At 40.5% G+C, this 24,881-nt stretch overlaps 1 protein-coding gene and 1 pseudogene across 1 annotated transcript in view; both read left to right on the forward strand.

Moving 5' to 3' along the window:
• The window catches only part of LOC116889066 (ralBP1-associated Eps domain-containing protein 2-like), a 70,367-nt gene that overhangs the window by 27,069 nt on the left and 18,417 nt on the right, over positions 1-24,881 (forward strand). The gene's annotated exons all lie outside the window — the stretch shown is intronic.
• On the forward strand, positions 11,450-11,959 carry LOC116888768 (annotated as a pseudogene).

The following is a 24,881-nucleotide window of genomic DNA, read 5'->3' on the forward strand; positions in this document are numbered from 1 at the left end:
GTTTGTTACAGTGGCTCTATTTCTCTCCACCCCTCTCTTTTCTTCCCACTTACTTTATATATCTGTATTATAAAACCGTTGCTCTCTATAAACTCATTTGAGCTCAAGTTGTAAGTATCAAAATTTCTTATACTTTAACTATGTAAACCTAACTATGTTCACCTGTTCAATTCTAGTATATACATGAGACTAGACTTTTTCAACCCAGACTTTTTCAAGAAATACGTTCTTTAACTAGATTATAACATTTACATGCGGCTCTTTTTGCCTTTAATTTTATAATTTCCAGTTGAGATATGATTTTCACAGTTTTCCACTGAAGCGTTAAGTTTAAAACCTGTATATATGAATATATTATTATTTGAATATAGAAAGCATGGGCTGGAAATATGTGATATCGCTTCGTGGTAGAGTACTTTCCCTGTATGTATGAGACCCTAGGTTCAATCCCCAGTACTACAAAACAAAACAAAATAAAGCCAAAAAGAGAAAATTTAATATTAATGCAACCCTCTAGTCTATGATCTAGATTTCAGATTCCTTCGTTATCCCTAAAACATTCTTTGTTGGAGTAGCTCCTCTCCACTGTAGGCCGTAGCCAGCATGGCATATGGAATTGATTTGTCATAGCTCTTTCGTTTTCTTTGATCTGGAATAGTTCCTGTAAGCCTTCATCTCTGTTCTTTTCTTCTTATCTGACACAGGGTTTCACTATGTAGTCCAGGGACTTGCTTTATAGACTAGGCTGACCTCTCACTTGTGGCAATCCTCCTGCTCTCGCTTCTGAAGTGCTGAGATTGCAGGCAAGTACCACCATGCCCAGCCTTTCTTTTTCTTTGATCACATTGACATTTTGAAGAGGGATATGTCATGACATTATTTTGTTATAAGTGCCAAGTTTGGGTTTGCCTGATTTTTTTTCTGGATTAGTGATTTCTTGTAATATTGATCATTTGGTCAAAGTATTATTTAAGCCTGTAGTAATTTAGATATGATATACCAGAGTGCTCAATGTCATGGAATATTTTACATTAATGTTTTAGATTGAAAATTTTATGACTGAAAAGTTTTCAAAAATTGTTCATATCTAAAACTGGGACTGGTGGTGTCAACCTGTCGCCCCCAACTACTTGGGGGTTTGAGGCAAAGGGATTACAAATTCAGAGCTTGCTTGGACTACAGACTAAATTCAAAGCCAGCCTAGAAAGTTTTGGGAGCCACTGTTTCAAACATTTAAATAAGCACAAAATAAGGGCTAGGAATAAGGCTCATTGGTGCAGTGCTTGTGTAGCAGGCGTATGGCCCTACATTTACTGTCTAGTATGACAGACAGACAGACTAATATACCTAATAGGAATTGAGTTATTCACTATAAAATGGGAATGAATAATTTCACCATTCATGGCTAGCTAACCTTCCTTCTCCTCTCTTCTTTTTTTGTTTTCATGTTTTTTCCTTTCTCTATTGCCTTTTTTCTTTCTTTGAATCTGTTTTGTTTGTTTGTTTGTTTTTTGCTTTTTTGAGATAGGATGTCACTGTGTAACTCAGGCTGGCCTGGAACTTGCTATGTGGACAGTTAGAGATTCACCTGCGTCTGCCTCTTGAGTTCTCAGTTTTCTCTAAATCTTTCTTTCTCCCTCACTTTCTCTCTCTCTCTTCCTCTCCTCTCTTTCTTTGTGCTTTTTAAAAATACTAGTTTCATGTAGTTCAGGTTGGCCTTGAACTTGCTATAGAGCTGTGGCTGTCCTCCCTCTTCTCCTGTGCTGGGAATAAGCCATATGCCATCACACCTGGCTCTGTTTTATTTCTTTATGCAGGCAGTTGTCTTTTTAAATTTTTAAAAAATTTCTAGATCTTTTTCTTCCTTGCATCTTAACTATGTAAATACTTTAAATAAGCATACACTGAATTGCCATTTTAATAATTTTAAGCCTACAGTTCAATATTAAACATATTAGAAAATACTACACAATTATCACTAGCATTTTTTTGCACCAGAATTTTCATGTCTCTGATTGTTAATGTTGTCAACTTGACAGAGTCTAGAATCACCTACAAGGCAAGCCTCTGGAAATACCCACGAGGAATTATCTAGATTAAAGTTAGCCTCTGAGAATGTGAGAGATGATCTTGACCATGTTAATTAATGTGGGAACACCTATTTCGATTATAGGCAGGACCATTCCCTGGACAGGATAAAATAGAGAGGGCAAGCAGAGCATTAGCAAGCCTGGTCACTGTCCGCTTTCTGATTGAGGACTGATGTGACCAGTTGCTCCAAGTGCCAACTGCTTCCCTGTCATGATGGACTGTGTACTTGCTGGTTTTGTGTGTCAACTTGACACAAGCTGGAGTTATCTCAGAGAAATGAGCCTCGGTTGTGAAAATGCTTTCATGAGACCCAGCTGTAAGGCATTTTCTCATTTAGTGATCAAGGGTGGAGGGCCCCTTGTGGATGTTGCCATCCCTGGGCTGGTGGTCTTGGGTTCTATAAGAAAGCAAGCTGAGCAAGCCAGGGGAAGCAAGCCAGTAAGTAACATCCCTCCATGGCCTCTGCATCAGCTCCTGCTTCCTGACCTGCTTGAGTTCCAGTCCTGACTTCCTTTGGTGATGAACAGCAGTGTGGAAGTGTAAGCTGAATAAACCCTTTCCTCTGCAACTTGTCTCTTGGTCATGATGTTTGTGCAGGACTAGAAGCCCTGACTGAGACTGTACCCTTGAACTGTGAGCCAGGATTCCCCCCTCCTTTTTTTTTCTTGAACTGTTTTCGTTGTAGAGTGTCTCATACTATAGCTGGCACTCCTGGAATCATTATATTGTCCACATTGCCATTAGATTTATAAAGATACTCTTGCCTCAGCCTCTCAAGGGCTGAGATTGTACATGTGAGCTACTATACCTGGCCTTTTATATTCTTTAAACTCTATATTCTGGGTATTTTTCCATTCTGAGTTTGTGGAATTAAAATGAAACAGATTCCTAATTGAGCATTGAAAGAGATATTTTGGTTTTTGTGGTTTTGGGATTGTACTGAGGGTCTCACACATGTTAGACAAGCACAGGACAACTGAGCTGTTTCTCATTTTAAATTGGAAATGGACTCTCAGTAGGTTTTCTAGGCTGGCCTTGAATTTACTCTGTAGCCCACTTAGGCATTGAACCTGTAATCTTCCTGCCTCAGCCTCCATGTTGTCCTTAGTAGCTGGGATTGTAGGCCTGTACCACTGTCCCCAGTGGAGAGTTAGGGTGCTAATTCCCTTTTCTGGGAATGGGTAGGAGTTTCATTTAGGCAACACCCAGGATAACACAGTAATAGGCCATGCTATTCCTATTAGCAGGAGTTGATTAGAAGTAAAGCTCTTTACTTGTTGAAACCAACTCCTGCTTGCAAACTCCCAGGTACTCAGCCAGTGGGAATGACTTTATTTCACTCTTTTATTTCTCTAACTTCTCCCTCCTTCTTTTCATCCTCCTTCCTTTTCCTTTCCTTCCCACTTTGTTTTCGTTCCTTACTACCACTTTTCTTTTAGAGTTAGAATTTTAATGTGTATCCCAGGTTGGCCTTGAACTCACAGTGTACCTTAGGCTAGCCTCTACCTTGAAGGGATCCCCTTGCTTCAGCCTCTCTCACAGGCTAGGATTATTGGCATGTGCCCCCATACCTGATTTGATTCTTATTCACTTTCTACTCTTGTCTGAAGACTCAGGCTCCTTTGTTATTACTTTTGTGGTTATATCAAAGTGCATGGAAAACATGGTAAGTATCTGTTTTGTGTGCTTAAAAGGCCATCTCAGTGTCTTGTAGTGAGCATTCTCACAATTGTGTTGGTCATGGATTGGGGGACACATGCCTGGGTGTTTATTACTGCTCCATAGGGCTTTGGGTGTTTGAAAGATGGAGATTGTTTCCGGGATGGCCTCATCACCATCTGTGATTCTCAGTGAATGTGCTTAGCCTCTCTGTGCTGTGTCATGTCCATCTCTAGGGCTTTTCCTATGGCTCTCACCTTACATACTCATACCACTGTGGTCCCTGGATAGTTGTACTTCTCAAAGGGCAGTGATATAGTGAAGGTCTTTATTTCAAATTCAACTCAGTATTGGTAAAACTATTTAATATTGTCATTAATATCAAAATATGTATTATTTTAATAAAACTTTATTTTTACTTAATGTTTTTATTAATTCCTTCAGAATTTCATAGTGTATTTTGATCACATTCACCTCCAACTCCTTTCCATAACTCCTAGATCTGCCTCTACAACTACTATCAACTTCTTGTCTTCTTTTTATTACATTGTTTTCAGAATTTCACCCAGTGTACTTTGATAACATTCAACTCCCTAACTCCTCCCAGATCCACCCCACACATCCACCCCACACAGCCATCTTCATCGTCATGTTTCTCCTTCATTTTCAAGCAGATTGAGTCCAATTTGTGCTTTTTAAACACTCTTGGGTATGAAGCTGCCTTGCTCTTTAGCTAGGGCTGGGAAGTCTCTCCCACTCCCCACCCATGGCTCCATGCTGGGATTTTGACTGTCTGGAGCGTGTGCATGCTGTTACAATCTTTGTGAGGTCATAGGTGCAACTACCCTGTTGTGTCCAGAAAGCACTCTGTTCGTTTTAGTCATCTACCAGTTTTGATTCTTACAACTTTTCTGCCTCCCCTTCCGCAAACATTCCTGAGCCTTGGGGTGAATGAGTGTGACATAAAAATCCTTTATAGGGTTGAGTTCTCTGTACTGCAGTCTCTTATTCTTTACATATTGACCAGTTGTGGGTCTTTGTTTTAGTTGCCATCTGCTATAATAAGAAGCTTCTCTGATGAGAGTTGAGAGATGACTAATCTATGGTTATAGCAATATGTCATTTTAGGAGTTGTTTTTAATACTATGTCCATTTAGCAGAATAATACTGTGTTTCCATAGGTCTAAGCATAGGTCCTGTATGATCATAGGTCCTTGGTTCTGATAATGGTGTTGAATATGGATTCCGTCTCATAACGCAGATTTAAAGTTGATCAAAAAGTGGTTGGTTACTCCCATAATATTCATGCTACCATTGTACCAGTGAGCAGAGCTTGCCAAAACAGTAATTGTTGTAGCTCATAGTTTTATAGCTGGGTAGGATTGATGGTTATTTTTCTCCTCTGGTAGCATGCATAGAACATCCAGCATTATGACAGTTAGTCAGTAGGTATAAAGCTTCCAGGTCAGTAGCAGCCTAATTTCTCTATGCTTTATGACTCAGCAATAGGGTTTACTATGAAGTTCTGGAGGGTAACTAAGAACAATGACAAGAACCTGCATGTATTCTCACTAGCCAGCAAGTCAAAAAGAGGTAACCTCTTCCTGGTGTTGGAGGTTTAATTTCCTGGCATATGGTGTCTAGTTGGGATATTGTCACCCTGTTATAGGGCAACCCCATTTAAATTATTTTAAAAACATATATGCATATATTTCAAAGACCTTCTAATGTAGAAGGTTTTCCTATGACTTTTTCAGAAGGCTTTTAGTGTGAGTCATCTCTTTCCATATTCCCTCTTCTTACCCTGTCATCCCATTCCCAATCCTATTTAACCCTTTCTGTTCTGTTGTTTCCCCTTGCCCTTTATATTACTGTATTGTGTATCCCCTCTCTTGAAAGCTCTCTCCCCATGTCCCCTTACTAGTTTCCTAACATCCATGAATATTTCCCAAGTTTCATTAAAAAATTGATTCCAATGAGTATGGTTGACCTATCAGGATCTACACATTAAAGAAATCTATGACTCTTCCAGAAATAAGCAACTGTATATACTGTCCATACCTCTTCAGTTAGGGGTTGGAACCTTTCTGCTCCATTCTAGCCCAGCGACTGGCTTGATCTTGTGTAGGACTTGTGCAGGCAACCACAACTGCTATAAGTCTGTGAGTGCAGGGCATCTTGTCATGAGTAGAAGATATCATTTCACCTCTCCTTCAGTCTCTGGCTTATCTAGTCTTTCACTTCCTCTCTCTCAGTGGTTCCTGAACCGTGTGTGTGTGTACGCACGTGCGCGTGTGCACGTGCACACATATACATGTGACATTAATGTCCCATTTGTGGTGGAGCGCTCCACAGATCTTTGTCATTTTCTTTTGTCATAAACTAGTCAGGATAAAAACCTTAAGGAAAGAAGAGTGCTTTGCCTTCTCTGCTTTTTGTATGGATGATGGGTGTTCAAATAGCACGGGCTCAAGTTTTTGACTTGATTTGGATTACTGAGCACCATCCTTCAGAAACAATTTCCTAATGCTTTCTCAGTCATCTGGCATGAGTACAGATCTTTTACTTAATAAAAAGAAGATAATAATAACAAGCTGGAACATCTTTATAATAAATACATTTATATAGCTTTTCAAATCCAAGGTTATTGAAATTTTGTCAGCCTTGGCTGATTGCCATGTTCCTTCTGCTCTTGTGTTTTCTTTCTTTCTTCCTTTTTTTCCTTGCGCTGTTCCCACTGACTTCAGAGTGATGCTTGGAGCTCTAACAGGAGGAGTGGCATTGCTGAGTACAACGTGGTAAGGGTAAGATTATGCTAATCCTCCTGAGGCTTCAGGAAAAGAGGGCCATGCCATCTTAGTGTATGCGTTACAGGTAAGGCAAAAGTATAAAAACATAAAGGTCAGTATCTAATCCTCTACCTTCGCCACCATAGTAACAATTAATAATTCAAAACAGATGTTCCTTGGACAAGAGCAAAATAGTAGCACTGGATCTTTTATTACCCTGTTAATTAATTAACATACCAAATGCTGTCCTCCATCCCCCCTCATAGAGTCCCTCCCCTTTCCTCCCTCTCCTTCTCCTCTGAGAGGGTAGGTCTCTTCTGGGTATCCCACCTCCTCAACCCCATGCTGGGTCATCAGGTCTCTGCAGAGTTAAGTGCTTCCTCTCCCGCTGAGGCCAGACAAGGAAGCCCTGTTGTGGAACAGATTTTACAGTCCAGTCAGGCTACAGCTTTAGGGACAGCCCCTGCTCCAGTTGTTGGGGGCCCCACATGGAGACTGGTCTGCATGTCTGCCACATATGTGCTGTGGGCATGGGTCCAGCCCTTGTATGTTCTCTGGTTGGTGGTTCAGTCTCTGAGAGTTCCTAGGGGTCTAGGTTGGTTGACTCTGTTGGTCTTCCTGGGGAGTTCCTATCCCTTTCAAGGCCTTCAGTCCTTCCCCCAACTCTTTCATAGGAGTCCCCAATCTCTGTCTGGTGTTTGGCTGTCGTTATCTACATCTATTTTAGTCAGCTACTGGGTAGAGCATCTCAGACGACAGCCATGCTAGGTTCCTGTCTGCAAGCATAATGGAGTATCATTAATAGTGTCAAGGATTGGTGCTTGCCTATGGGATGGGTCTCAAGTTGAGCTGGTCATTGGTTGGCCATTCCTTCGGTCTCTGCTCTATCTTTGTCTCTGCATTTCATTTAGGCAGATAAATTTTGGGTTGAAAGTTTTGTGGGTGGGTTGGTGTCCTTATCCCTCCACAGGGGGTCCTACCTGGCTACAGGAGGTGGCCTCTTCCTGATCCATGTTCGTCACTGTTAGGCATCTTGGTTAAGATCCCTCCTACTGACTCCTGGGGGCTGTGGAGGGCATTTCAAGTAGGAAAAGTGATGCTGGTTCAAATTAGAAATCTTGAGGCATTTGATATTTAAGACAGAATTATCAGGAAAGGTGAGAAACAAATGATTCCTAGCTTCTAACTCCTTCTCTTCTATGGGTAAATCAATAAATAGTATTTTTGATGTGGTGAAAGAACAAATTTTTGATAGGCTTTGCCCAACTTCAGGGTGCCATTTACACAACAGACAAGCCACTAAAATTTCCAAGTGTTTAATCACATCCCAGATCAGGGTTTTGAGTGCCTGGACATTATTTCCTAGAAGTATTTTGAATAGTCAGATTAGAAGGTTTCTGCCATGACATATATTACCTCGTGCTTCAAAATTCTTTATATGGTGTCAAATATGTGGGAGGATTTAAATAAATTCTCTCCAGTGATTCATGGGATGAGGTGATCCAATGGGAGCTGAATGTTTTCAATTAGGACATTTCCATAGTTACCATTAAGCATGCCAAAATTCATAGCCACAGGAGATTTTTACATCTTTCAATATTGATTAAGAAGTCTGAGAACAATTTCAAGAAATGTGGGATGTAGGTGGAGGGTAAAATCTGAGGATAGTATAAAGCTTGCCTTTTCTCCCCTGGTTAAAGGATAGTTCAAAAATATTCTAGGCAGTCAGCCAAAGTCAATAACAGGATTTCCATCAGGAGATAGTCCAGAAGGAAAGGTAACATAACATATCTTTCATCTAGGTCTTGTTTCTTTAGTTATTAATATTTAGTTAATGTTATTTATCACTTATTTATTAACATTAGCTTTCTTATATGTGGGGATGAGACATTGGAGGTATAAAAGGAGAATTATAACCCTTTATGTATATGTCATTTGCAGAAAACACATTCTAGATAGTATTAGCAGACATCTTTATATTTATGTCTTTCTTGGAAAGATTTATGTCTTAGATTAATTTAAAAAAGAGAATAGATTTTTACCTTAAATTTCATCTCTCTGAGGATCTATAGGATGGAATTCAAGTGAACCCTGACCTTGAATGGAGAAAAATACATCATTTTGATTAATCACGGATGTTCTGTGTTTTTATCAGTCAGCAATGTAGCCAACAAATGATAGCACACAGCCAGAGTTGTGCTTTTGTCTTAGTAAATGTGGTGGTTTGAATGAAAATGGCTCCGTAGGCTTATAGGGAGTGACACTGTTAGAAGGTGTGGCCTTGTTGGAGTGGGTGCAGCCTTGTTAGAGAAAGGGGTTATAGGGGATGGGCTTTGAGGTCCCCGATGCTCAAGCCAGGTCCACTTTTCACTCTCTCTTCCTGCTGCTTGCTGATCAAGATGTAGAACTCCCAACTCCTTTTCTAGCACCAAGTTTGCCTGTGTGCTACCATGTTTCCCACCATGACAATGGACTGAACTTCTGAGCTGTAAGCCAGCCCCAGCTTTCCTTTCTAAGAGTTGCTGTGGTCATGGTGTCTCTTCACAGCAGTGGATACCCTAGGACAGTAAACCACAGATGTTTTTATAACTTCTGCAGATAAGGTTTCGAGACAAGAGTTGCTCTGTAGCACAACCTAGCTTGGACTTTGCATCTCCCTTCCGGCTTCCTGAGTGTTTTACAGGCATGGATCACTATGCCCAGGTCTGCTGCAGATACCTTCAAGTATCATTTTTGTTGATCATTGATTGTGAGTTTTGGCAGTTACTAGAATTATTGGAATCTCTTTCTTATTTTTTGTTTTTGTTTTGTGAGGCAAGGTCTCTCTGTGTATACCTTTGGCTGGCTTGGGACTTGGTGATCCTTTTGTCTCTGCCTCCTATAGTTTTTATTTTAAATATCATAATAAAGTACACATTGCTATATCATCACTTAGTATTTTGTAATATTTTAATGAGTGTTTCAATATAATTGGCTTCCTTTAAAACCCCATTATTTTGTATTTTGAAACAACATGCAGAAAATTTTGTATGTGTAGTGTCTCTGTGTGTGTGTATGTATGTATGTATATATGTATGCATGTGTATGTACATGTAGGACAGAGGTCAATTGTGAGTATTATCCTTCAGGAACCATGCACTTGTGTTTTTGTGATGCTTTTAGACTGTAGAGCCATTCTTTAGCTTAGCTTGGGTGGGGACTGTTCTGAGGTTTCTCAATGAAACCATGAGTAGTCATGGAAGGGACTGAGAATACAGAAAACAGGCAAAAACGATTGCAGAGAGGTAGAAATGAAATGTTCTACTTGGCTTTTTCCCAACATATTGTTCTATAAAAATGGGTAAGTAAATTTGCTATACTGTGAGAGTATCTTTTTGGTATTTATTGTTTTGTTGTTTTTTTGAGACAGGGTTTTTTTTCTGTGTAGCCCTCGCTGTCCTGGAACTCACTCTGTAGACCAGGCTGGCTGGAACTCAGAGATCCACCTGCCTTTGCCTCTTGAGTGCTAGGCTTAAAGCCAAGTGCCATCACCTGTCCTGCACAGAAGTTTCTTCTATGGAACACAACCTAGCATTGAAGTGGAGTGTGTGTTAGGTAGATCAGGGTTGGATTCTTGGCTTAAAAGGTGTGGGGAGTTTTATCAGTTTTCTGTGACTATCTTTCATGTTTTAAAATATTCATGCCTCTGGATATTTCAAGTGTGGATAGATTACATTGCTCCTTAACAATCACTGGTCCCTTCTTACTGTTTGCTTTGGCTGTGGCTTCACTTAGCATGCGGCCTGTAAAGGCTCGAGGTGTTCTTCCAGGTCCCATCTTCTTCCAGGTAGAAGCATTTCTCCTTCAGTGCTGGGGATGGTGCTTTGGCCTCGTGCGTGATAGACAAGTGCTCTAACTCTGAGCTACTTTTTCAGCCCTAGGCAACAGCTTGAAGATCTAGCAAGTGGTTTGCTTTATTTCTTTTCCTTTCTGTCATGACAACTGCTGATGTTGCAGGTAAACTCAGCTCCATCAGTTTAGATACCAAAATGACAGTGATGTTGATCAGATTCCTAGTAAGTTTTATAATATGAGCAAGTACATGATGTTATTTTAAGCTGTTAAGTTTTGGTGACTACAGGGAGCTCCCAGAGTCTGAGCCACCAACCAGGAATATACACCCGTCAGTGCCAGGCCCCTGGCACATATATAGCAGAGGTCTGTCCTCAGTGGGCCAAGATGTGCTTAATCCTCTAGAGACTTGAGGCCCTGGGGGGAGGGGAAGTATGCTGGGGGGCACCTTCTCAGAGGCAAGGGGGGAGAATGGGATGAGGAACTGTGGGAGGTGGGACTGAGAGGGGTGATAATGACTGGAATGCAAATAAATTAAGGATGATTTGGTGACTATTTGATATTTTTACATATAGTCCTCAAGCAGAGGACTATATAATCCCGTATACTTGAGACATCTGAGAATGTCTGCTGATATCTTTTGGTTGTCACAATTAGGGAAGTGGTACTGGTGCCTAGTGAGTACAAGGTCCAGGGAGTTAGTTCCCAAAATAAATAATTATTAACGCCAAATGTTAGTAGTGCTAAGGTTGAGAAACCCTACATTAGTGTAGCCTAGATAATAATGTAAGGATATTGAAAAGATTAAATGGAATAAAAGCCCCTTGGCACAGGGATGACCCTTTGTTTTATAACTGTGTGACAGGGTCTGGCAATAGGGCCTGAGGCCATCCCTTGCCTTTATGGAAAATTAGTCTTTTTTTGATTGCCCTAAGAATCAGTATTATTTAATTGTTCTTCTGTTTATAAATTGAGGCTCTGAAAAAAAAAGTCATTTATTCATTTTAAAAAACCGAGGGAGGTGGTCACTTTGCCGAAGTCCACAGCTCAAAGAGCCCGCTCCTTTGCTTCCCAGCACCATGAAGTGGGCGTTTACGGAGGAAGACTCACCAAAACACAGATTCTTGGAATCCACAAAGGTCTGCGTGAAGTACCACACAGGGTCCCAGTGATCTCCGGCTCTCAGATTGTTGACATTGACAAAGGGAAGTACTTGGTCCCATCTGACATCACTGTGGCTCAGTTCATGTGAATCATCAGGAGGAGGATCTAGCTTCCTTCGGAGAAGGCCATCTTCCTGTTTTTGGCCAAGACAGTCCCACAGTCCAGCCTAACTATGGGGCAGCTTTACCAGAAGGAAAAAGATGAAGATGGATTCTTGTGTGTAGCCCTCAGCGGAGAGAATACTTTTGGCTTCAGAGGCCCTTGCTTGGCTAAGGGGACCCCTCCACCCCTCCTCCTTGTATATCTTGTAAATAACTGGCTGTTCTCAGAGCCTCCACACAGACCTACTAGTGTATTTGTAACTGGATTTATTCTTAATATATTGGAAGGTTTTTTTCCCTTAGATTAGTAAATTATCATACAGAGTTTTATTTTCAGTTTTTTTTCTTTTGTGTGTGTGTGTGTGTGTGTGTGTGTGTGTGTGTGTGTGTGTGTGTGTGTGTGTGTGTTGTGTCTCATCGCTATATGCTCCAGGGGACCTGTCCTCTGGGAATCATATTTAGTGAAGATATTTCTGAAATGAAGGGAGGTAGGCGTGGTATCAAAAATGAAAGGAGGGATGCTGCATGGCTCTGGGTTATGTTCGAAGTGTTAGACGGCTAAGTAGTAAAAGCCCCCAAATGAAATCCTTAGCAATCAGAACACTTGCTTCACTAGATTTTGCCCACTGCAAATCATGTTGGACTGAGCTAGTCTGTTCTTTTTGAGACTATTAAGGTAAATAATTAACAACAAAGCCTCCTCATAAAAACAAAAAAAAAAAAAACAAAAAACAAAAACCCCGTGGGAATTGGCTGGTATGATGGTGCTTGCCTACATCCAAGCCCTTAGCAGGAGGATCAGGAAGTGAGGTTCAGGCCATCCTGGGCTGTACAGTAAATTCAAGGATAGCCTTGAAGGTAAGGAGGGAAGGAGGTTGTGTGTGCTTGCATAGGATGGGGAGGGAAGAAGGAAGAGGATAAGAGGGAGGAGACGGGGAGATAAGGAAGCGGGGAAAGAGGAAGAGAGGAGGAGGGAGGGAGGGAAACGAAATATAAATGCTTTGTGTATAGCTTGATTTTTTTATTTCATTTTTTACAACACTCTTTGAAATTGATATTCCCATGCCATCTTGTTTTTATTAAGGAAATATATAGGAGACACCCATAGAGCTTACATTTGGCTGGCCCAGGATTTGAAGTGCTTTTCTTTGCCTCCAGATCCCTCTTCTTGCCATGCTATTCACTACATTGGTTTCATGATGGCAACATTGGTTTCTAACAGTTGCCTGTTGTCTTAGGAGGAAGGTATCTGAAAGCTTCCAAGGTTAAGAAATAAACAGCTATGGCCTCACATCATTTCTGTGAACTAGGACAGGAGAAGGTAATCTGGGGTTCTGGCTTAGGGTGTTCTTTGAGGTTGCAGTCAAGATGTATTGTAGGGCTGCAGCTATCTGAAGGCTGATTGGAGGTTAAAGATTCATCCACTCCTATGATGACTCAGTCATACTTGGCAAGAGGCTCAGTTTATCAGTATGTGGGCCTTTCCTTATGGCTGCTTGAGCACGTTCAGTCATTATGACATGACTGCTGACTGCACCCAGAGTCAGGGATCTAAAAGAGACAGTAGGGCAGAATTCACAGTTATCTTTTATGATTTAACCTTGGAACTCTCACGTTATTACTTTTGCCCTTTTCTATTGATCACAATCTTGACACAATGTGGGAGACAATGGTACCAGGCACCATAAATACCAAGAGGAAATCATTGGATTCCATGTTAAGATCTTTTGCCACAATTATCAAAACATAAATAATATTTTATTTTTAAGTTCTATAATTTTATCTTATACTTTATTTTTTCCATCTTTATTAAATTGGGTATTTCTTATTTACATTTCAATTGTTATTCCCTTTCCCGGTTTCCAGGCCAACATCCCCCTAGCCTCTCCCTCCCCTTCTATATGGGTGTTGCCCTCCCCGTCCTCCCCCCCCATTACCGCCCTTCCCCCAACAATCACGTTCACTAGGGGTTCAGTCTCGGCAGGACCAAGGGCTTCCCCTTCCACTGGTGCTCTTACTAGGCTATTCATTGCTACCTGTGAGGTTGGAGCCCAGGGTCAGTCCATGTATAGTCTTTGGGTAGTGGCTTAGTCCCTGGAAGCTCTGGTTGCTTGGCATTGTTGTTCACATGGGGTCTCAAGGCCCTTCAAGCACTTTCAGTCCTTTCTCTGTGGCTTAGTCCCTGGAAGCTCTGGTTGCTTGGCATTGTTGTTCACATGGGGTCTCAAGGCCCTTCAAGCTCTTTCAGTCCTTTCTCTGATTCCTTCAACAGGGGTCCCGTTCTCAGTTCAGTGGTTTGCTGTTGGCATTCGCCTATGTATTTGCCATATTCTGGCTGTGTCTCTCAGGAGAGATCTACATCCGGTTCCTGTCGGCCTGCACTTCTTTACTTCATCCATCTTATCTAGTTTGGTGTCTGTATATATATGGCCACACGTGGGGAGGCTCTGAATGGGTGTTCCTTCAACCTCTAAACTTTGACTCCCTATTCCCTGCCAAGGGTATTCTTGTTCCCCTTTTAAAGAAGGCATGAAGCATCCTCATTTTGGTCATCCTTCTTGAGTTTCATGTGTTCTGTACATTTAGGGTAATTCAAGCATTTGGGCTAATAGCCACTTATCAATGAGTGCATACCATGTGTGTTTTTCTGCGATTGGATTACCTCACTCAGGATGATATTTTCCAGTTCCGACCATTTGCCTATGAATTTCATAGAGTCACTGTTTTTGATAGCTGAGTAGTATTCCATTGTGTAGATGTACCACATTTTCTGTATCCATTCCTCTGTTGAAGGGCATCTGGGTTCTTTCCAGCTTCTGGTTATTATAAATAAGGCTGCGATGAACATAGTGGAGCACGTGTCTTTTTTATATGTTGGGGCATCTTTTGGGTATATGCCCAAGAGAGGTATAACTGGGTCCTCAGGTAGTTCAATGTCCACTTTTCTGAGGAACCTCCAGACTGATTTCCAGAATGGTTGTACCAGTCTGCAATCCCACCAACAATGGAGGAATGCTTCTCTTTCTCCCCATCCTCGCCCGCATCTGCTGTCGCCGGAGTTTTTGATCTTAGACATTCTGACTGGTGTGAGGTGGAATCTCAGGGATGTTTTGATTTGCATTTCCCTGATGACTAAAGATGTTGAACATTTCTTTAGGTACTTCTCAGCCATTTGGCATTCCTCAGCTGTGAATTGTTTGTTTAGCTCTGAACCCCATTTTTTAATAGGGTTATTTGTCTCCCTGCGGTCTAACTTTGTGAGTTCTTTGTATATTTTGGATATAGGCTCTATATCAGTTTCGGGATTAGTAAAGATCTTTTCCCAATCTGTTGGTTGCCGTTTTGTCCTAACAACAGTGTCCTTTGTCTTGCAGAAGTTTGTAGTTTTATGAGATCCCATTTGTCAATTCTTGATCTTAGAGCATAAGCCATTGGTGTTTTCTTCAGGAAATTTTCTCCAGTGCCCATGTGTTTGAGATTCTTCCCCACTTTTTCTTCTATTAGTTTGAGTGTATCTGGTTTGATGTGGAGGTCCTTGATCCACTTGGACTTAAGCTTTGTACAGGGTGATAAGCATGGATCGATCTGCATTCTTCTACATGCTGACCTCCAGTTGAAGCAGCACCATTTGCTGAAAATGCTCTTTTTTTTCCATTGGATGGTTTTGGCTCCTTTGTCAAAAATCAAGTGCCCATAGGTGTGTGGGTTCATTTCTGGGTCCTCAATTCTATTCCTCTGGTCTATCTGCCTGTCTCTGTACCAATACCATGCAGTTTTTATCACTATTGCTCTGTAATACTGCTTGAGTTCAGAGATAGTGATTCCCCCAGAAGTCCTTTTATTGTTTAGGATAGTTTTAGCTATCCTGGGTTTTTTGTTATTCCACATGAATTTTCACATTGTTCTGTCTAACTCTTTGAAGAATTGGATTGGTATTTTGATGGGGATTGCATTGAATCTGTAGATCGCTTTTGGTAAAATGGGCATTTTTACTATATTAACCCTGCCAATCCATGAGCATGGGAGATCTTTCCATCTTCTGAGATCTTCTTCAATTTCTTTCTTCAGAGGCTTGAAGTTCTTATCATACAGATCTTTCACTTGCTTGGTTAAAGTCACACCGAGGTATTTTATATTATTTGTGACTATTATGAAGGGTATCATTTCCCTAATTTCTTTCTCGGCTTGTTTCTCTTTTGTGTAGAGGAAGGCTACTGATTTGTTTGAATTAATTTTACACCCAGTCACTTTGCTGAAGTTGTTTATCAGGTTTAGTAGTTCTCTGGTGGAACTTTTGGGATCACTTAAATATACTATCATATCATCTGCAAATAGTGATATTTTGACTTCTTCCTTTCCAATCTTTATACCTTTGATACTTTAAAACATTCAGGTTTGCTAGGTGTAGTGGTACATGCTGGTAAATCACAGCACTCTTGGGTACTGGTGGGGCGAGCAGAGGCAGGCAGATCTCTATAAGTTGAGGCAGCCTGATCTACACAGAGAGTTCCAAGATAGCAAGGGTAGCCTAGACCCTATGTCATACAATTCAGATTGACTAAAACATGAGTGAAAATATAAATTTAGTTTTGTAAATATGTAGAAAATGGGGAAAATGAAATAATTAATATAAAATTTATGGTTAAAATACTTCATTTGTGGGGTTTAAATATATTTTTGTTTTAAGTTGAAACATACTTGTACGGTGTTATGTCAGTATACATACACAGTGTGTGAGCTCAGCTCACAGTTACTGATGTGTTTGTCATGTTTATAATTTGTGTCAGGAGCATTCAAAATTCTCTAGATAGTTTTAAATGGACACTTAATCACTGACAGCTATCGTTACTCTACTTGATATTGAACATTAGAAGTTCCGATTCTGTGCAGCTGCATCTCCAGACTTCTCAAGCATCCCTACCCCTGTTCAGCGTTGTCTTTCAATGAGGTGTGCTAGCACAACCATGTCAAATGTAGCCCTGACTGGCTGCAAACTCAAGCCATTCCTTCTGCACATGCTCCCACACCCAGTTTTATGTGGTCTGGGGATCGAACCTAAGGCTTTCTGCATGCCATGTTGTCTGCCAACTGAGCTCTATCCCTCACCCTTTTTACTGCTGTTTGGATGCATATGAATGCCAGCCAAAGTGCAGATGCAAGGCCAGGAGTCAGCCACTTCTAGTTAATGTGTGGTGTCTATTGCTTCCATTGGTTCTTGGAAAGGGACTTTGTACCATTAGCTCTGAAATTTTCCCTATATAGATTGGAAATTAAGTTATGTTTTCTAAAAATTAAGAATGTCAACTGGTACTTTTCCTTACTCAGATGACCTGTACGTTTGTTTAATATGCTTGGCTTTGAGCTTTCAGGAGTTGGAGGGCTGTAACAGGGTACAAGGATTTACTGTGTCTGATCATGTGCCCACAAAAGAGAATGGTTTGCACCCTAGGAATCAGCACATTGCTTCTAACCACTATTGAAATCATGGGCACAAGGCTTTTCACTTCCTCCAAGCATTTTCCTTTTTTCTTCCCAAATTGTGTTCAGTTGACCATGACCAATTTTCCCCGGGCTCTGGCTCGCTTACTCACCTTCTTGACTCCTGCTGTCCCAATGTCTTGTTTCATTTACACAGTGATAGCTTTTCTTGCTTTTTATCTCTTACTTTGACACCCTGTGTATTGTATTTCCTTTATTAGACATAGGGGAGATTGAAAAAACCCCATGATTTGAAGAAAACTTACAAAAGCAATCAGCACTGTGAAAGAGACAGTTTGGCTTTTACTCTTCCTGTAGCTGGAAAGGAGCCTTCCTGACGAGAAGGCTTTCTCCTTGCATAGCATCCAGTGTAGGTGGCCATCGTAGTCATGGACGGGCAGGACGCCAATACTCTTTTGTTTTAGGTGTAGCTGGGCCCAATGTGCTTACCATAATTAATGTAGGTTAGAGTAAAGACAAGATATAATGACATAGTTGTCTATATAGGTTACTGGCATGGGAACAGAGTTGATGCTCAATATTTGAAAATTGGGAAGCTAGAGGTTTTCTTAATTTTAAGTTACTTATTATCTATCTTACAAGTAGTTTTGGCCATCTTAAACACTTGGCCAGTACTATTTTCTAATACAGAGGTTTCATGCGCAGTTGTTTTAAAAATGGGCTGGGGTGAGGATTAAAATTATTTATAAGCATCCATTCGAAAGGCTGAAAATGTTCTATCACAGAAAGTTTCATGGAATGTATATATTGTCTTTCTGCTTTGGGGAGTAGCATTCCTAAGAGCTGACTTTTATTTTGGACTTTCTGATGTGTGTCAGCTATGGTCGTTCATAAGCATTTTTGTATGTGTGTGTGTAGATAATGTTATGTTGGGACCTGGGTGGAATATAAATCTTTTATTGGCCTAAATCTGACTTTAATCTTTGCATGGCTCTGAGAAAAAAATCAATTTCCTCTGCTCTGTCAAGATTTTTCAGGTCAGTGCTTTTGGAAGTCTCCCAATTCTCTAAGATTAAAATAGATTTTGTTTCTGTGCTACATACTGGTATCAGTTTGTAGGACATTAGGATCTAAAAAGTGAGAAAAGAGAGGCCGACAAGGTACCAATGCCTTCTTCTCTTTCAGCTAACCTTTTGACACACTTCACCTTTGAAGAGTGCTTTCAAAGGCATCATTTGGGGAAAAGTTATTAGTGACACTTGGTACGTCAGGCTGAGCACTTTAATGAGTTTTGCTTGGTGACGTGCTCACTTGCTCACTAGAACTGACCTGGGCACTGGGATTAACCTGCTCACCAGAAATGAATGGCTTTGGCTCTCACTACTATGGCCTTTGGGAAGTAAGAGGACAAAGTCAAACTTGAATAGTTTCAGTTCTACAAATCCCTTCTTTCAGGACCCCAAGCCCCAGTTGAAAGCAAACCAGCAAGGCATGGCTTCTCGGGCAGTGAAAAGCAAAGGGTAGATGGTTTTGAACCCTTTTGGGTGTTTTAAAGAGTGATTGATTTATCAGATATGTAATTCCTTGCTTGCTGTCCAGTTGTGCTAATAGGTAAGTGATTCTGTTGTGATTCGACTTAAAAAAAAAACCCTAAAAGCATATATTTTGAGACTGTTTTGATTAAAAAAAACAAAACAAAACAGCACCACTGTCTAGTGTTTCTCTTCTCTTTTTCTGGAAAATGCAAGGATGTCCTCCCACTCCTACTGCTGGGGATTGAACATAGGGTTCCTACATGATAGCCAAGCATCCTATACCTGAGCTAGAGTTCCAATCTTTTTGTTAAAAAATTAGGGTCTCATGTTGTCCAGGCTGACTTAAACTGTGTAATGGAGGATGACCTTGAAATCCTGATTCTTGTGTCTACCATGCATGTGCTGGGATTGTAGATATTTGTTACCATGCCCAGCTCTTAGCATACTCCCTCCTTGTTTGAAATGATGATCTTACCATGTTGTCCAGCCTGAGTGTGGATCTTCCATGTCCTTGTCTCTGCCTCTCAAGTAGCTTGGATTTACAGGCATGTGCCCAGCGCAGGACTGTTAGCTCTACCTATTCTTCTACCCAAGTTCAATGATTTTTGTCTTATATTTAGTACACTATATGACATTATTATTTTATGCAGGCATTTTTCTTTAGATCAGAGTTTAGCTTTTTTTTTCTATAAAGGCCAGATGGTGGATATTTAGTCTCTGCAGAGCATATGGTCTGTCACAGTTGTTCCGCTCCACTATTGTAGTGCCAAAATGGCCATGGATAACATGCAAAGGTGTTTGCACACCCATTTTCAATGAAACCTATTTATACAGACAGTAGGGCAGAATTGGCCCATAGAACAATTCCTAATTTAAAGTAATTGATATCTGTTTTCCTTTTCCTTCTGTCTCCCATCCCCTTACATCATCTCTTTATTCTCTCCCTTCCTTTACACCCCTTTATACTGGCCTTGAACTTGCTCTGTAGTGCAAACTGGCCTCGAACTCCTGTCTTCCTTGCTCTTCCTCTCAGGTGCTGGGATTATAGGTGCATTTCACTACCACAGGGCTTTCTCTTTTATTTATTGCTATGCATTTGAGTTTCTTTCTAGTATCTGTTATTTTAGTACCAAGGAACAATACAAAGTCTCTCATGTACTAAGAAGAGGCTCTTCCGCTCATGACGTCTCCAGCCTCAAATAACGTTCCAGGCAAGGATATCTGTTCTTAACAATGTTCTTCAACAGTGTGTTATAAATCATAGCCAGTATGTTAATAAGGCAAAGGAAATAGAAGGCATAAATATTAGAAGAAAAAATCCTCTCCCTATTTACAGATTAATTATGTAAATAAAATGAAATTCACAAAAGAATTCCTAGAACTAATAAGGGTGAGATACAAGATAAATGTTAAAAATGAATACATTACATACTAGCTAGGAACACATAACCACTAAAGGTGAAAAAATATACAATCTGTGTATTGCGTGTATTGTTCAGTGGTAGAATACTAGCTTAGCATGTATGATGCCTTAGGTTCTTTCATAGGAATACATATAATACCACTTACCGTTACTCAGAAAGTACTGAAAACCTAGCAAAGTGTTTGTGGGACACATGTCTTGAAAACCACATTGGTGACATAAATCTTAGTAGATGGAAAGAACATATAGTCCTTATTGGAAGACTCAAAATAATGAGAATTTCAATTTTCTACAGAGTGAAAAACAGGTTTAAAATAATTTTATAAAAATCCTAGCAAGATTATTTTAATAGATATAAATGTTTTATCTTAAAGCATATATGGATCACAACAGGAGCTACATGAAATGACAAAATGGTGTGGAACACCTAACAGTCTTTTCTAAAAGAAATATAAAGCAGGAAGAATTAGTCACATGGTTTCAAAATGTACTGCATAACTACAGCAATCAAGACTATGGCAATAGGTGAACACAGACAAATGGAACAGGACAAAGAACTAAAAATAGGCCCGCAGAAATACGCTCGATTGACTTTTGAAAAAAATTACTTTCTTTTGATTTCTTGGGTGTTGTCACTGGGCTATTATCCCACTGCCTAGTGCTTGCTAGACATTTTACTATGGAGTTCTCACCTCTTTATTAATTTACTTCTGAACAGTGCTCTACTCAATGATAACTTAGACAAGGAAGAAATAAAGAAAGAAATTAAAGACTTTTTAGAACTTAATGAAAATGAAGGCACAACATACCCAAACTTATTAACACATGTTAATTGTAGATATCAGTTTAGCTCAGAGTGATATGTATATATCTACTATGAAATGATCATTTCTCACCACTCCATTTCCAGCACATTCTTAATCCCTAGTAATTCCTATTATTTTCAAGTTTACTTTAGTGTCTTATCTCTGAAAGAAAAAGCATACAAAATGTGTCCCTCTGTATATGATTCATTTTACTTACTGTAAAGCCCCACACAGTTCTGTTGTAGTTACTTTTGGGAAAACGAGCCTTCCCCAAGGAAGGAATGTAGTAGCAGCAGGATAGATGGACTTGGCAGTGAAAGTGAGGGCAAACAGGCAAAAAACCCCAGTTTCCTTCTTTCATGTCCTTTTGTTTCTTTATTTAACATTTTAAAAATTATAGGCATAGTGAATATTATATTATTGCCAGGGGCTGAGGGACCAAAGCTATGAGAGAATGTGTGGCTAAAAGTGGGTAACCTAAGGAGTCTTTGCACTTTGTGTTCTGTGCAAAAGTGCATCCATTAGCAAAAACTATCCTCAACAATTAAAGAACTTCTGTGGGAATCACTATCCCTGAACTCAAGCAGTATTACAGAGAAGTAGTGATAAAAACTGTATGGTATTGGTACAGAGACAGGCAGAGAGACCAGAGGAATAGAATTGAGGACAGAAATGAACCCACACACCTATGGTCACTTGATTTTTTGACAAGGCCAAAACCATCAAATGGAAAAAAAGATAGCATTTTCAGCAAATGGTGCTGGTTCAACTGGAGGTCAACATGTAGAAGAATGCAAATCGATCCATGCTTATCACCCTGGACAAAGCTTAAGTCCAAGTGGATCAAGGACCTCCACATCAAACCAGACACACTCAAACTAATAGAAGAAAAACTAGGGCAGCATCTCGAACACATGAGCACTGGAAAAAATTTCCTGAACAAAACACCAATGGCTTATGCTCTAAGATCAAGAATGGACAAATGGGATCTCATAAAACTGCAAAGCTTCTGTAAGGCAAAGGACACTGTGGTTAGGACAAAACGGCAACCAACAGATTGGGAAAAGATCTTTACCAATCCTACAACAGATAGAGGCTTTATATCCAAAATATACAAAGAACTCAAGAAGTTAGACCGCAGGGAGACAAATAACCCTATTTAAAAAATGGGGTTCAGAACTAAACAAAGAATTCACAGCTGAGGAATATTGAATGTCTGAGAAACACCTAAAGAAATATTCAACATCTTTAGTCATAAGAGAAATGCAAATCAAAACAACCCTGAGATTCCACCTCACACCAGTCAGAATGGCTAAGATAAAAAACTCAGGTGACAGCAGATGCTGGAGAGGATGTGGAGAAAGAGGAACTCTCTTCCATTGTTGGTGGGATTGCAAACTGGTACAACCACTCTGGAAATCAGTCTGGAGGTTCCTCAGAAAATTGGACATTGCACTACCTGAGGACCCAGCTATACCTCTCCTGGGTATATACCCAAATGATGCTCCAACATAAAACAAGGAGACATGGTCCACTATATTTATAGCAGCCTAATTTATAATAGCCAGAAGTTGGAAAGAACCCATATGTCCTTCAACAGAGGAATGGATACAGAAAATGTGGTACATCTACACAATGGAGTACTACTCAGCTATCAAAAACAATGACTTCATGAAATTCATAGGCAAATGGAATGAACTAGAAAATATCTTGTGTGAGGTAACCCAGTCTCTCTCTCTCTGTCTCTCTGTCTCTCTGTCTATCTCTCTCTCTCTCTCTCTCTCTCTCTCTCTCTCTCTGACACACACACACACACACAACAGACACACACACACATACACACACACACCACACACACACCACACAAAATCACACATGGTAGGCACTCACTGATACACTGATAAGTGGGTATTAGCCCAAAAGCTTGAATTTCCCAAGATACAATCCACAGACCACCTGAAGCTCAAGAAGAAGGATGACCAAAGTGCAGATGCTTCAGTTCTTCTTAAAAGGGGGAACAACAGTATAACAATATTCATAGAAGGGGATATAGCGACAAAGTTCAGTGCAGAGACTTAAGGAGTCATTCAGAGCCTGCCCCACCTGAGTATACAGCCCATATACATACAGCCACCACACCCTGTTACTATTGGGGATGCCAAGAAATGCATGCTGACAGGAGCCTGATATAGCTGTCTCCTGAGAGACACAGCCAGAACATGACAGATAGAGGTTAATGCTAGCAGCAAACCACTGAACTGAGAACAGGACCCCCTTTGGAGGAATTAGAGGAAGGATTGAAAGAGATGAAGGGGCTTGCAACCCCATAAGAACAACAATGCCAACCAACCAGAGCTACCAGGGACTAAACCACTACCCGAAGACTATGCATAGACTGACCCAGGACTCCAGCTGTATATGTAGCAGAGGATGGCCTTGTTGGGGCACCAGTGGAAGCCCTTGGTCCTGCCAAGGTTGGACCCCCAGTGTAGGGGAATGTCAGGGAAATAGGAAGGGGGTGGTTGGGGAGGGGAACATCCTTATAGAAGAAGGGGAAGGGGATGGGATAGGGGCTGATGTCCGGGAAACTGGGAAAGGGAATAACATTTGAAATGTAAATAAAAAATATCCAATAAAAAAAAAAAGAAAAAAGAAGTGCATCCCTGTTGGCATTGTGGCTTTGATACTGTACAGTAGCATTGGAAATCATAATTAGGGGAAAGTGGATAGAAGAAAAAGACTCTGTACTATTTCTTATAACTGCATGTGGGCATATACTTCAAATGAAAAACACAAGTATAGAAACGCATGATATCTGGATGGGAAAGGATCTGAGTGTGACAAGTAGAAAACTCTGTTATATCACTTTTTAATCATTTTTATTAATTATTTTATTTATTTACATTTCAGATGCTGTCCCCCCTCCTGGCCTCCCATCCGCAATCCCCCTATCCCATCCCTCCTCCCCTTGCCTTTAAGAGGATGCTCTCCCCACACTCTCAGCTCACCCCTCTAGCATTCCCCTTCACTGGGACAATAAGCCTTCACAGGACCAAGTATCTCCTCCGCTCCCATTGATTCCAGATAAGGCAATCCTCAGCTACATGTATAGTGGGAGTCATGGACCCACCCATGTGTACTCTGGTTGGTGGTTCAGTCCCTGGAAGCTCTGTGTGGTCCGGTTAGTTGATATTGGTATTTTTCTATATCTGGTCACATTCCAAAGTCCTGGCTCAGTGTTTTTGTAAGACAGAGTCATGAGGCTTCATGTGATTCATTGTGAATGAGTATCTTCCTTAACACTGCAGATTTGGGGGACTCTTCATTGTGTATCCATTGTCTCTTGCTTCTTGATTGTTTTCATTTCAGTTTCAGGATCTTTCCTAACTATAATTTCATGATTTCATTTTTGCACTAACTTTTCATCAGTAGGTCAGAGTTATTTTCCCTGGGGTGATTTTCCTTGTCACTTGTGTGATAGGCGTTTCTAGTTGTCCCCATATCACACTTTCATTCCCTTCCCTTTTAAACAGAACCTCCCATTTTGAGTTTGGCCTATGGCTGCCCAAAATAAAGGCTGTAGCTGTCCAGATTTCATTGTAGCTCTATGTGAGCCTGTTACCAAGCGAAGACACTCTATTTTGATTGAGGTATGAACTAAATGGAGTTCTCGGTTGACTTAAAAACAAGAACAACAATTCCAACAACAAAAGTTAACAGATGAAGTAAAATACCTTCTATAAATGCAGTGTGTTCTGTATTGAATTGTGTCTCCCAAAAGTTATGCAATGTTCTTTGGAAATAAGGTCTTTGCAGAAGTAATCTAGTTAAGATGTGCACATATTGAAGGAGAATGGGCCTAATCCACTGTGAGTGGTATTCTTATAAGATGATAGCAACACAAAGACAGATTCAGAAAGAGCACATGTGACATAATGATTAGAGTGGGGCACCTTAGCCAGTGGTTTTTAGCCTGTGGGTCATGACCCATGGAGCAGGAGTCAAACAGCCCCTTTCAGAGGGTTACCTAAGATGATTGGAAA

Source organism: Rattus rattus, chromosome X (genome assembly GCF_011064425.1).
Source record: "Rattus rattus isolate New Zealand chromosome X, Rrattus_CSIRO_v1, whole genome shotgun sequence".
In the NCBI taxonomy this organism is placed as follows: Eukaryota; Metazoa; Chordata; class Mammalia; order Rodentia; family Muridae; genus Rattus; species Rattus rattus.